This window comes from Amblyomma americanum, chromosome 9 (genome assembly GCF_052857255.1).
Source record: "Amblyomma americanum isolate KBUSLIRL-KWMA chromosome 9, ASM5285725v1, whole genome shotgun sequence".
NCBI lineage: Eukaryota > Metazoa > Arthropoda > Arachnida > Ixodida > Ixodidae > Amblyomma > Amblyomma americanum.
The window spans coordinates 19,884,073-19,897,023 of record NC_135505.1 but is presented as its reverse complement, the minus strand read 5'-3'; the positions used below and the strand labels follow the sequence as shown (position 1 = coordinate 19,897,023).

Here is a 12,951-nt window from a genome sequence, read left to right as displayed (position 1 = left end):
TTTCTTTTTGTTTGTGAAATGCCCCTCCTGCTTGGGTCAACGTATTGTCCTGCAGCATTACTAAATAAATAAATAAAATAACTATTGGCAGCTAGGACGTAGACGAGGAAAATAAAGTATGACTGCTCATGAAGGCTTAAAAAGCACAGTGTTCCGACGAGCACAACGAACTGCTCTAAGAAATTAACGCCGTTTCGTTCAACTTCAAGTATACTTTCATTTGTTGGAGCTGGTTCATTCTGCATTAAATCGACTATACTTGCGGGAAAAATAGGGAATAAAAGAGACGTGACGACAGGACAGAGCGAGCGCTCTGTCCTGTCGTCACGTCTCTTTTATTCCCTATTTTTTTGGCAAGCATAGCCGATTGTGGCTGTGAAATGAGAAGTCCACTTGCTACGAACCTCGGATACAATGAAAACAATCCGCGCGACCGTTATAAGTGGGCGCGACTGTACATTACGTTATTGTCGGGTTGTTTTCTTCCAAGTGTAAAGGAGAAGCATTGGAATGACGATGAGGCTAGGGCCATCTTCAACCCGAATTTTCACGTAGCAAAGAAAAGGCTAACGGTGGCAGGAATCCGGACAGTCGCCCCTCGAACGGCCGCTCGTTGAAGAGCGACAGTTTCAGCCGATGTCTCGTCCCGTCGATGATGGGAGAATATATTTATTACTTTAGGACATAATTTGCCTACCAGACGTGCTTTCAACCTAGCTTCATGGCACAGCCACGTTCTTACAGCTGTATTTACAAAACGCCCGCAAAATAATATTCGTGCTATTCATATGTAATGATACACAGCGCCAAACAGAAGAGAAGGACGAATGCTGTAGCGCGTGCCTTTTTCGATGCGCACAGCGCGGGAGAAATGGTCGACGATTAAGAGGAGCGGTCGAAAAGCGGTGTTAGAAGTCAACTGCAGCGAACGCTACGAATAAAAACTAATTCAGGCACAATACTCTATTTGGTGCAATACGAAGCAACACTTGATACACTTTGTTGGAAAAGAGTATCACATCTTTTATCGGCGCTCCTGTGAGGCAGAACACCGTCGGCACCCAATCAGTTAGTAGCTGCGCCGGTTCGATGAAGCATAACTCGGTAAAGTGGTCACTGCAAATTTGCCTGCTTCGAGAAGATTACCACATATGCTCTTCTTTAAATTTATCCCTCATCGATAATACAACTAGAGCTAAGAGCGCGGGAACGGGAATCACAATAAAGCACGACACACAACTGCGCAGACACGGCTCGGTACGTGCTCCGTACGTACTGTGTGCAGCGACGTTCTGTCGTCTGCTAGTGTCGTCCCATAGCGATGCAATGGACCCTTATTTTTGAAACGTCCTTCCCGAGGACTTTGCTGCTCTCCTCATGCAGTTGACGGCGCAACAGGTAGGCATTGTCATGAAAAACAGACGAGAATGTCGAAAAGACAAAATGCTTAGTGGAAAACGAAAACTGAAACTGAAAAATAATAATAATAATAATAATTGGTTTTTGAGGAAAGGAAATGGCGCAGTATCTGTCTCATATATCTTTGGACACCTGAACCGCGCCGTAAGGGAAGGGATAAAGAAGGGAGTGAAAGAAGATAGGAACGAATAGGTCCGTAGTGGAGGGCTCCGGAATAATTTCGACCACCTGGGGATCTTTAACGTGCACTGACATCGCACAGCACACGGGCGCCTTAGCGTTTTTCCTCCATAAAAACGCAGCCGCCGCGGTCGGGTTCGAACCCGGGAACTCCGGATCAGTAGTCGAGCGCCCTAACCACTGAGCCACCGCGGCGGGGCCTGAAAAACCGTGCTGAGGTCCGATTTCGTGCACAGCCAAAGGCTGACTTCTAGGAGGAGGCCGCTTACTTCCGTTGGGTTCAATTTCGGGCGCCCGATGTGCAGTCCAGCGACCTAGTTGAGATTAATGTGATAACGAACTCTTATAATTCCATAATGCTACAATTTCAGTGTTAACAACGCATGGTGAAGTACGTCAGATGCGTTTCAAAAGCATATATAAATGTCTTGGACAAGGCGCCTCTTCTCAAACATTTTTGTGATTTCTTTTCGTTTTTCAGTGGTGTCTTCGCCGATTTTTCATGTGATGCGGACCCGAATGCTTACGTGTATTACCAAGCTATGGTGAATAAATGCCTTTTTAAGGTCGACGTAAATGCCAAGGATAGGGGCGTTTCTTCTCAGAGCGCTGAGATTTTTATTGCGGTTTTTCAAAGCTGTTTCCGTACATTTTTTAGGTATAAACCAGAACTGCTGATCACAGGAAACCGCATGCTTATTTATAAATGTGGTTTTTCTTTAAAAAAGAATTTTTGCCAGCCCTTCGATAATATATTAAACTACGCATTTCACATAAAAAATCTCCGGTAGCGCCTGTATAAGAGTGAAAATTAGCAGCATTTGCTCTGAGGCTAGTTGGCTCAAGCTTAAGCGCAGACTGCTTTATAGCGCAACACTTGCTACACACACACACACACACACAAAAAAAGAAGGTAGGCGGCAGAGGCACGCGTCCCGTGTGCCTTTTTTTTTTTCTGTCGCGCGTTGCGCTATGAAGTAGTCCGTGTTTAACTTTAGCATTCTGAATTTCGCTTGGAAATAGTACAGTGGTGAAACATTATATATGTACAGTAATGCGAGGCGATCGAATCAATAACGTATTTAAAGGTCTTCATCTGAAAGACATCGTTATCCTCTAGACTAAAACACTTCATATTCATAAACGCTGTGATAACTTCATCATAGGTTGGGGCAACACAATCAGAGACCCTGGGAAAGGTGGCGCATAAAAGCTGTGACCTGCAGGCATGCTGGCAAAACAGCGAAGTGTTGTTGTGACGTTCAGAATGTAATCGGTGAACTTTTTGGAATGGTCTTCCCACCTTAGAATAATGCCGTCTTCAACTTCTGAAGTGACAGGAGCTTTGGAACTAAGGTTTAAATGTTTGTTGAGTTGATATTTCGCGCCCGCATTATTACCAGAGATAGAATGTAACGAATTGTTGTAATAACGACACTTGGATACTTATAGTTCTCGGTTCAAGATATTTTTGAAAATTCACAGTTGGCAGGCCCCACGAGATTTAACTGCGCAGAGCACTTTTTTTTTAATCGGATGCTGAAAAAAATGTGAAAACGAAAACGCTGGGAATGAACTCTCAGTGTTCGACTATACCGAACTGTTGCCGTCACTTCGGTATTTTTTAGTCGATGGCTTTAGTTTTCACAATTTACGGGCGCACGCCAAGCCGGCTTGCCTAAAGCGAGGCGAAGTGTGTGACGTCATAACATTCTTATCGGACAGGTAGCCGGCTGCGGTATTTGAAACGCGCCATCGCACAGCTGCGTGACTTGAGGCCTGGTTCTCCTGACCACAAAATTCGTTGCGAAAGTGAAGAGTACGCCTCTGACGATCAAGCATCTTTGAAATAACGGGAATAAAAGATAAGCTAGAACTCATGGCTACGAGCCATTAGCAAGGGCAGTGGATGTGCCGGTCAGGAATACCGAGGCCAGCAACAGCTCGAGCTTTTCGCTCTCATGCTTAAACTAAAATTGCGTCAAGAGCTAAACTAGCGCTAAGTCGGGCGGTGTGCAACTGCTTCACGAGCGGTGTTGAGATAGAAATTAAGGCAGCTACTCTACAAAAGTGACATTTTACGTCGCTCTTCCCTTTGTGTTTTCCGAAGTGATTTGAAGATTGCGCCTCACACAGCGGTAAACATTAGGGAACTGCATCTTCTTGCCAGTTTGCAAACGGGAATGCTCGTGAACGCGAGCACAGGAGCAATCGTCCACTGTGCATTTAACTAGGGAGTGCAAACCGCTGCACGGGGCCAAGCGGAACTCAACGCTGCGTTGAAATAACCATTGATGCTTTATAGAGTAAAGAAAGCACAGTGCTTAGCTTACTGCGGTCCTGATATGATAGCGCACCTCAGCGTTCTTTTCTTACAGCTTACCGGTGTTACTATGCGCCATATACGGGTATATACAGGGTGGTTCACACAAGACTTTACGCAAATATTAAAATAGGGTTTTTGAGTTAGAAGAGCCTTTTTTCGACAGTGGATTGTCAGTGGTGTAGTCCACCAGAATACAGCGAAGACGTGCTAACTAACAGGCTGATTAACTAATATTGAATAGCTAAGTTTCTAATTTTTACTGTTAGGCTCGTTATTATTGATAGGCGTGGAACCCACCTTAAGTAATATACATATCAATTTTCAGAATTTAGAAAACGCGGTTACCATCGGCGCTGTGGCACAAAACATTGTGGCCACATCACGCCAAAATATATGCGGTTTCGATACGCTGGCAGGCAAAGCCACCTATCCAGTGCACGTAACTCGACGAAATAGCCAAAATTTGTTGGACCACAGCTCCGAAGGTAACCGCGTTTGGGAAATTATAAAAACAAACTGATATGAGTTAGTAATAGTTAACCAATATTAGTTAACCAGCCTGCTAGTTAGTATACGTCATAGCTGTATTGTGAAGTACTACACCGCTGAGAATGTTATGCCGTAAAAAGCGATCTCAAATAGCTTATTTTTTAAAATTGTGCAAAGCCTTAGGCAAAACAGCCTGTATATGCTATATTGTTGGGGACGGCATCTAACCGCTGGGAATGAAACATCGCATTTATAAACGGGCGTCTATTTAGCATTATCACTTTATATCTGCCCTAGCGCACTGCTCTTCTATAGCGCTGCTGAGTAATAAAATAGCGCCAGCCTCCCTTTATCCCCCCCCCCCCCCCCCCCCCTTCATGAAACGCGTTCCTGGTCCTCTCTGTGCAGGCTGTGCCGGGTCGTCAATGGCAGCGTATTAAACTGTGCCTATGCCAAAGGACACCAAACCAAAGCTGTCAACTGTCAGGAGGCCGTCGTTTATAAGATTCCCTTGGCTTGCGCCCAACGCTATTTGGGAAAAACTGGCCGCTGGCTCAAGGAAATGCGGCAGGAGCAGTAGGGGCAAATTTAAGTAGTTTCGATTGAACGCCAGCTGGCGGAACACTAACACCAGAACACAAGGAAACAGTAGCATTTGGAAGGAGGAGCACAAAAGAAGGCAGGAAAATTTTTGAAGCCCTTTACATTAAAGAAGCCGGAGAGAAATGTGCGAGCAAGCCCGTTCGGTCGCTCACAAACAAAAACTCTTACGAAAACAGCACGTAGGTCACTTGAACCTGTAAGTTTTGGAGCTTTGGTTGCAAATCGTACTCTAATGGCTATTCTGTATGCCTTATGCCTTTTTGTCCGTTTTCGACCTCTTTCGAGGCCATCGTCCTTTTTTTCATCCCATCTGCCTTTAGACGCGCGCCTGTGGACTTTTTAAAATAATTTTCCTGTACCTCGTTTTTATTGCATCTTTCACATCTCTTGCACTTGTGAACGGGTAAAACTTTGTTGCCTTGTCGCTGCCTGCTTTTAACTTGTTTTTCTCAAGCGCTGCGCCTGTCGGGTGTGTGAGCAGGAGTGTTTGACCTAACCTTAATTTAGTTTTGTTTAAAACGCTGACGGGGCTTAGCTTTTCAAGCTTTTCTTTCCAAGGTGTCATTCATTCTCACTATCGCATCAAAGTTTTATGGCCTTTAGTTTCTTTCTTGGTATCTCCACTTTTTCTTTTTCGTTGTCTTTTGCCTGAATTTATATCTTCAAGCCATCTTTCATTTTAGACGTCCCTTCGTTCTCCGTGTCGGCTTTTTATCAGGTGAACTCATGTTCGCGTGTCATACCTTTCGATCTCGGTCACCAGCATTTCTACTATTCGTTGCCGTTCATTGTCATCATATGACGCGACTGCAGTTGATAGGCGGCACCAGTGGTGGAAGGATGAAAAATAATGGGTCTAAATACCTCCATCGCGTAGTAAAATTCAGTTCCAAATATAGCGTGCGTCCATTGTTTCTCTCCTGTATTTGCGTTTAGCGCTAGTTACTACATCTCGATTCAGTAACCAACTCGCCCAATTAAGAGCCTTATCAGATGCTGTTGTCACGATCTTGGGAATAGCAATACCTGGTAATTTTGTTTCCCCGCTCTTAAGGTTTGATTATGAAGGTGGCCCGAAGTAAACCGTTATGACTTCAAAAGGAACACTTGAAAAAATAAAAATGTATTTCGCAGTCCTTGTTGATGCTGAGATTTACGTTTTCAAGACTGAAAGAGGGATCCGCGACAAAAGTTGGGCGAATCCTGACGAGGTCATCGTAATCGTCACCTCATCTTCATTATCATCATCATCCGCATTTTAAAGCTTCTTTGAAGAACTTGGCGAATGCCCGCTCTTTCATCACAGGTTCTATTCGTCATGCCAGGTGATTTCATTGTAAACATGTTTTAGAGAATACTTTTGATGCTTTCGTCGTGATGACGTATTCGATGCGCCCTGCTAAGTGATCGGTATCCTAATCCGCGTAGCACCGAACAGCGAGACGTTAATTGATCTACACACTACAAACTGTTTAGAGTACACTGTGTGCTGTTCTGTGTTTTCTGTGAACATTAGTGACCACATGCCATTTTTTTTCTATTTTACCTGTCACGCAAAGAGAAAGCGGACCCCGAACCGAAATATCGCGTAGAATAGTGATAACGATATTGCACAATTCCGCAATCTGCTATCAGAAACAATAGGGGACCTCGTCTTGAGCACGTACAACCGGAAGAATGCATATAATTCATTTTTTCGTACAAGAATTAAATAATATTGCAATCCCTCTGAAGCAAATAAAAAGAAATAAGGAAGGAAGACAACCATGGATTGCAGATGAATACATCAATAGAACGAAGTATATATACCTGTTTCATTCATTTATTACGACTTAAGATAGCTGCGAATTCCTAGAATACACCCGTCTGTGCGGGTACGAGAGAATGGATCAGGCGACAAGTGCACCCACACAGACGCACATTTAATACACCCTACGTGACACACACACTAGGACAAAAAACTAACAAACGAACACAAAACAGTATAAATACACACGACAAAGGGACACTGCTACCAGCGTCTATTACCAGCGTTCTACTATTATTGGTCGGCGTTCGTGCTCACGGTTGGTTCGGTGCGGCTGCAGCGTTGTATGGGTCCAGTAACCGGCGTCGAGAAGGCGCTCGACGTGTTGCGGGTGGCGTCGCTGGCGGCGTCGCTGGCTGCTTCGTACAAGCTCCCGGTCCAAGCGCCCGTGGAGGTGTTGTTGGCGTTGTGGGCACCACCCGGATGGGTGGCAACGCTGGAGACACCGCTGGTCGTAGCAGGTGGTAGCGTCCTCCGTTGACACCCCGAAACGGGCTCAGGCATGGCAGGAAGTCCACGATGCGAAGCGGTAGATCAAGAGCTCACCGGAGCAGCAGCCGGCGTCGCTCTCTTCCTGCCGAAGCGTCCCTGACCCGACGGAGCCTCTGATTCTCTGTTCTTTCCCCCCGTGCCTCGCTCTCCCTCGCCCTTTCATACCCTTGGCATGAATCTACGTAAGTCTTGTCGTCGTCTTCTCCTTCTTCACTACTCCACCAATCATCTCTTTCCACCTCACCGAATGCGTCTTCATCTTCTATAGTCTTCGGTTAATCCATGTCGTCCTTATCTTCAGCCTCCACGTCTTCTTCACACCTCTTTTCTTCTTAATTTTATTTTAGACGTCCTATTATATGTGACAAGGGCCCCCTCTCTCAAGAGTTTTTCCATGAAAAACTGCTCACTTCATCCTCATCTTCAGGCCATCCGGCCAACCGACTATCTTCTTTGGTGATTCTGGACCCAGCATACAACAGACCGCAGATGTCCAGCACACACCAAAAGCACACCACTAACACAGCACACCAAACTGAATTTTCGGAACATAAACACACCACTGCCGTTGTCCGTACAGAGCCCTTAATAAACATGTTGATGTCCACAACACACTGCTTGTATAATCACATAACAACAACAGCAGCAACAACCACAACAATAAGATACTTTCTAGAGGAACCTAGCACGACAACAACAACCAGGTACATTCTAGAGATACCTAGAGCTACAGGGCAGAAAACTGAGCTAGTTGGTATACGTTCATGATGATAAATCCATGCGCTCACAAACAACGACACAGAGGGGACACAGCGCTTACTCGCAACAAGAATTTTTATTCAGAGGCTTCTATATATATGCACAAACACCAAAACAAACCGAGAGCAATCGCGCGAATTTTCTCTGCTAATTTTTTCCCTGCTCATCGGTCGGCATGTGGCGTGAGATTGCTCTGGGTTTGTTTTGGTGTTTGTGTATATATATATAAGCCTCTGAATAAAAATTCTTGTAGTTGCGAGTAAGCGCTGTGTCCCCTCTGTGTCGTTGTTTGTGAGCGCCTGGATTTATCATTATATACCTAGAGCTGTTTAGTTGGCTCTCTCTGTATACAGGTATAATTTGTAACATATGACCTCCGTTTTGCCTGGCCCACCCGAAAACATCTCCCCCTTGATTTGGAGCCGATCTTTGATCGTCTGTCTTCATTCAAATTGGGCTTCTTTAGTGCGTCACCCCCTCCTGCATTTTCTTCCCACTGTACGTGGGCCCCTCGACAACATCACCTGTCTCCTCGGCCACTACCGAACAAGCTAGCCTGGGGGGGGGGGGGGCATAACGTACGGGACCCCTTTCTTCGTATTTCTTCAACATATTTAAATTAAAAACCTTCTTAGTGTCATCTATCAATAACTCACAATTCATGTCCTTTTTCTTCCGCGTCACAAGGTACGGGCCCTTCCATTGCATCAGTAACTGATTATGATCCGTGGGTAGCAGGATGAGAACCTTTTCGCCCGGATTCAGATTCCTGTGGGTGGCTTTCTTGCCATAGTGGCCCTTATAGCGTTCGCGCGCCCTTTCCAGGTCTTGATGTGCCAGCGTGCATGTTTCCTCCAACTTGTCCCGTAACTCAACAACGTATGTGTATGTTGTCTTGAGATCTGACGCAATCTCCTTATTTGCGCAGAGCTACTTGAGTATTGTAAGTTGACTTTTAACGGTTCTCCCATAAAACATCTCGAAGGGCGAGAAACCAAGTCTCGTTTTCGGTACTTTGCGATAAAGAGAACAAAAGAGCTGGGAGATATCTACCCCATTCAGAAGGTGTCTCTAGGCACATTTTCCTGATCATAATTTTGAGTGTGCCGTTGAAACGCTCTTTAAGCCCATTACACATAGGATGGTAAGGCGTTGTCAGTAACTACCTTACTGACAAAAGGCGGTTAACCTCCTTCATTAGTTCCGATGTAAAGTTCGAGCCCCGGTCACTCAAAGCTTCCCTCGGGAACCCATAACGCGAGAACATCTCCACAAGAATCTCCGCCACTTGGATACTATCAATAATCTTAAATGAAATAGCGTCAGGATGACAAGTGGCCACGTAAATCAGAATAAGCACATATCTATTGCTTCTGGCGGAAACTGGAGATATAGACCCCACAATGTCAATAGCCACTCTTTGAAACGGGAGGTCGATGGCTGGCATCTTGCCCAAAGGTACGGGACCAACTCTTCTCTTCAGAACTTTGCGCTGGCACACGTCACATGAGCGAACAAAGCGTTTAACGTCACTCTGGACACCTGGCCAGAAGAACTCCTCGGTGATTCTAGACAACGTTTTTTGAACACCTTGGTGTCTGTCCATAATGGCGTCATGTCCTAAGCGTAACACGGTCTCTCTCATATCTTTCGGTAACACCAGCTGTTGGACCCGCCTTCCTTAGATAAATTTGCATTCCCTGTACAGAAGACGGTTTACCAATTGATTTTCGAATGACGTACGACTCCTCTTTCTTTTCACTTTTTCCCCGACTCTTTCGAAGCAGGCCTTCAAGCTCGGGTCTCCTCTTTGCCTAATTGCAATTTCGCCCGGTGTTACGCTCAGGCATATCGTAACAGGAGTAGAGAGCGGACGCTGCGTTGCTCGGGCTGTCGCTTGAGCTATTGTCTCCACTGCCGACGAGAAACTGACTGCACCCGTCTGAGCTGTCGCGGGCCTTTCCATCCTCTGGATGTTCTTCAACGTCGAACATCCTCCACTCGGGATCGAGGTCTTCGACACTTCTTGCACCCGTGATGTTTTCCAAGATGAGATCGTATATGGGTTGGTCTACGCATTTTGCCACTACCTGCCCGTATAATATGGCGTGGACACTAAAATCCTGAATTCAGGAAGGTACCTCACTGTGCTATCTACAAGAGTGACGGCCTACGCTTCCCCTGTAAGATCCTCTTCTTTCATCAGGATTCTCCGAACCAAGACTGTGTTGGATCCGCTTTCTCTAAGCACCAGTATAGGACGGTCTCCTATTTGCCCAAACACCACCGGCATTGCTGCTTTCGACCTGGGTGTTCCACTCACCGCCTCATTCCCCAGCGGCGTTTGCTCTCCTTTCACCTGTGGAACTTCAGATGGCGTGACAACTTCTACCCTAGAGTCGACAACGCATGCAGCTTGGTCCTGCGTTCTTTATCGGCACTCATCCAGAGTATGACCCCTCCTCTTACAACCTTGACACACAACCTGTGTTTTTTGGGCAACGCTACTAGTCCGGCAGTCAACTGCACGGTGTCCCACCTTGCCGCAGAGAAAACACCTTACTGGCGCCTTAGATGCTCCGCCATATGCTCTTGATTTTGTCGCATCTGTCTCTAGGACCTTTTAGGTTTCTTCCTTTGCCTTACTCAAATTTTTCAGCCCTTGAGCCTCAAGGAATCGGTATGCAGTGTCGGCGTACTCTTCCAATGAACACAACTTTTTCTTTCTTTCAAGAATAGCGCTAGCTTTGAGCTGCAACATGCTAAAAATTGCTCTGTGACCAGCTTGTCACGCACCCTTTCAAAACTCTTTTCTGTGTTTGACATATCAAGCCACCTATCAAAATAGTTGGTCAGCCTGCAGGAATACTGCTTAGCGGCTTCAGAATCCTCGGGTTTCGCGGTGCGAAATCTCTCACGAAAACCTTCTGCCGTAAGCCTGAATCTTTGGAGGAGTGCCTTCTTGACTTTCTCGTAGTCCATAGAATCAGCAGCTGGCATCCTCCCAAACATTTTCAGCGCCTCTTCGACTAAACACATGCCCAATGCCGTGGCCCATTCACTGAGCTCCCAGCCTTGCCCAAAAGCTAGCCGCTCAAATCGTTGCAGATATGCGCCCAGATCATCTCTCTTGTCATAGAAAGGAGCCATCAGTTTCCTTGGACAAACTCTAGCCTGTCTAGGAGACTCTCTACCCGCTAAGGAACGCTGATCACTGTCCGTGATCTCCTCATATCCTCCCGCGACATGCGCCTGTTTACACAAAGAAACTCCTCCCGTTCTATCTTTTTCTCTTGTTCTTCTGCATCGCGAGCTCTTCTAGCCTCTCGCTCTTCTGCCTCGCGAGCTCTTTTCGCCTCCCACTCTTCCGCCTCGCGAGTGTCTGCGCGAGCGTCTGCGCGTGCCCTTTCCTCTCTCTGCCTATCTTCCTCCTCTTTCTGCCTCTTTGCCTCCTTTTCATAGAGACGCTAGGTCTCTTCCTCTCTTAACCCCAGCTTGAGCGCCAGTCTCAATGTTTTTGCCAAATCCATCCATTCTGCCGTCGATAAATCGGAAGAATCCTAGACAAAGCAAGAAGAAAAAAGGAAATGGATCCTGGCAGGAGGAGGAGGAGGAAAAACATTTATTCAGAGCAAAAAACTGGTTGGGTTGAGTACGAGAACCCATTGGTCGTCATCATAATCCGGCCCCTCTCAGCCAGCAATTTCTGGTCGAGTGGGCTGTGGCTATGAAGGGTTGCCTCCCAGCGCTCATGAGTCGGATCGGGATTGCTGTCCAAGTCTGGGTTTTCTTGACATTCCCAAACCGCGTGAAAGAGTGTGCCAACTGCTCCACAGAAGGGCAGGACGAATTGTAGGTTTCTGGGTACCATTTACTCATTAGGTAAGGATTGGGCAGAGTATTTGTTTGTAGTCGCCTGATTATGTGCTCTTCATATTTACATAGGGTTTTGTGAGGAAGAGGATATTTCCTTCTTGTGATCTTATAGTACTCCGTAATTTCTGCGTAGCTTAGTAAGGGTGAGGGGTTGTCAACTATGTCAGAGAGAGGCTGCGTTCCAGATGCTCGGAGGAGGAGAGCTCGAATGAATGAAAAACTTTATTGTATAAGGGTTATTTCTCGCAGCGTAGGTGGAGCCCTCAGTCCAGGGCCCCAGCGGCCTTTGCAGTCTTGCGAGCCCTGTCGATTAGCTTGAGCTGCTCTTCAGGCTTCGAGCTGGACAGCGCAGCCTCCCACTGCTCCGGTGTAGGTGTGTAGTTTATCGGCGCTGCCTGCGTTTTCTGACAGGCCCATGTAACGTGGTAAAGCGTTGCATGTTCGCCGCATAGCGGGCATTTGTTATCATAAGTGGATGGATAGATTTTGCTGAGTAAAGTCAGATTGGGGTATGTATTAGTCTGTAGTTGTCTCCAGGCAACCGACTGCTGTTTACTAAGGTCTTTGTGGGGAGGCGGGTAGGTCCTCCGGAGGGCTCGTTGGTGTTCTAAGGTGGCTCCATACCGTCTAGTGACTGCGTCCAGTTCCCCTTCGGTGCGCGCCTCCCGGTTGGCGTATGCTCGGGCATTGGCGTCCGCACATTGGTTCCCTTTGACAGCCTCATGGCCTGGTGTCCACGTGATGAAGCATCTCGTAAAAGTGATTGTCCTCGCCTTGAGTATGTGAATGGCTCCAGTGGATATGCGTCCATTACTGTATCTTCTGCACGCCTCTTGCGAGTCTGTAATGATGTGTGCATGTGTTGGCCGCCTCATTGCCCGTCGTTGAGAGGTGCCCTGGCGTCCAGAAGATCTGGATGTTGGAAGGATTAGACCTTTCCAAAATTTCCCAACACGGAGCGCCAACGCGGCCTCTGAGGTAATTGCGTACAGCTGCTTGT

At 46.6% G+C, this 12,951-nt stretch overlaps 1 protein-coding gene across 2 annotated transcripts in view; it reads right to left on the bottom strand.

The window, feature by feature from the left end:
* The window catches only part of LOC144105752 (sodium-coupled monocarboxylate transporter 2-like), a 230,096-nt gene that overhangs the window by 145,791 nt on the left and 71,354 nt on the right, over window positions 1–12,951 (bottom strand). The window lies entirely within an intron of this gene.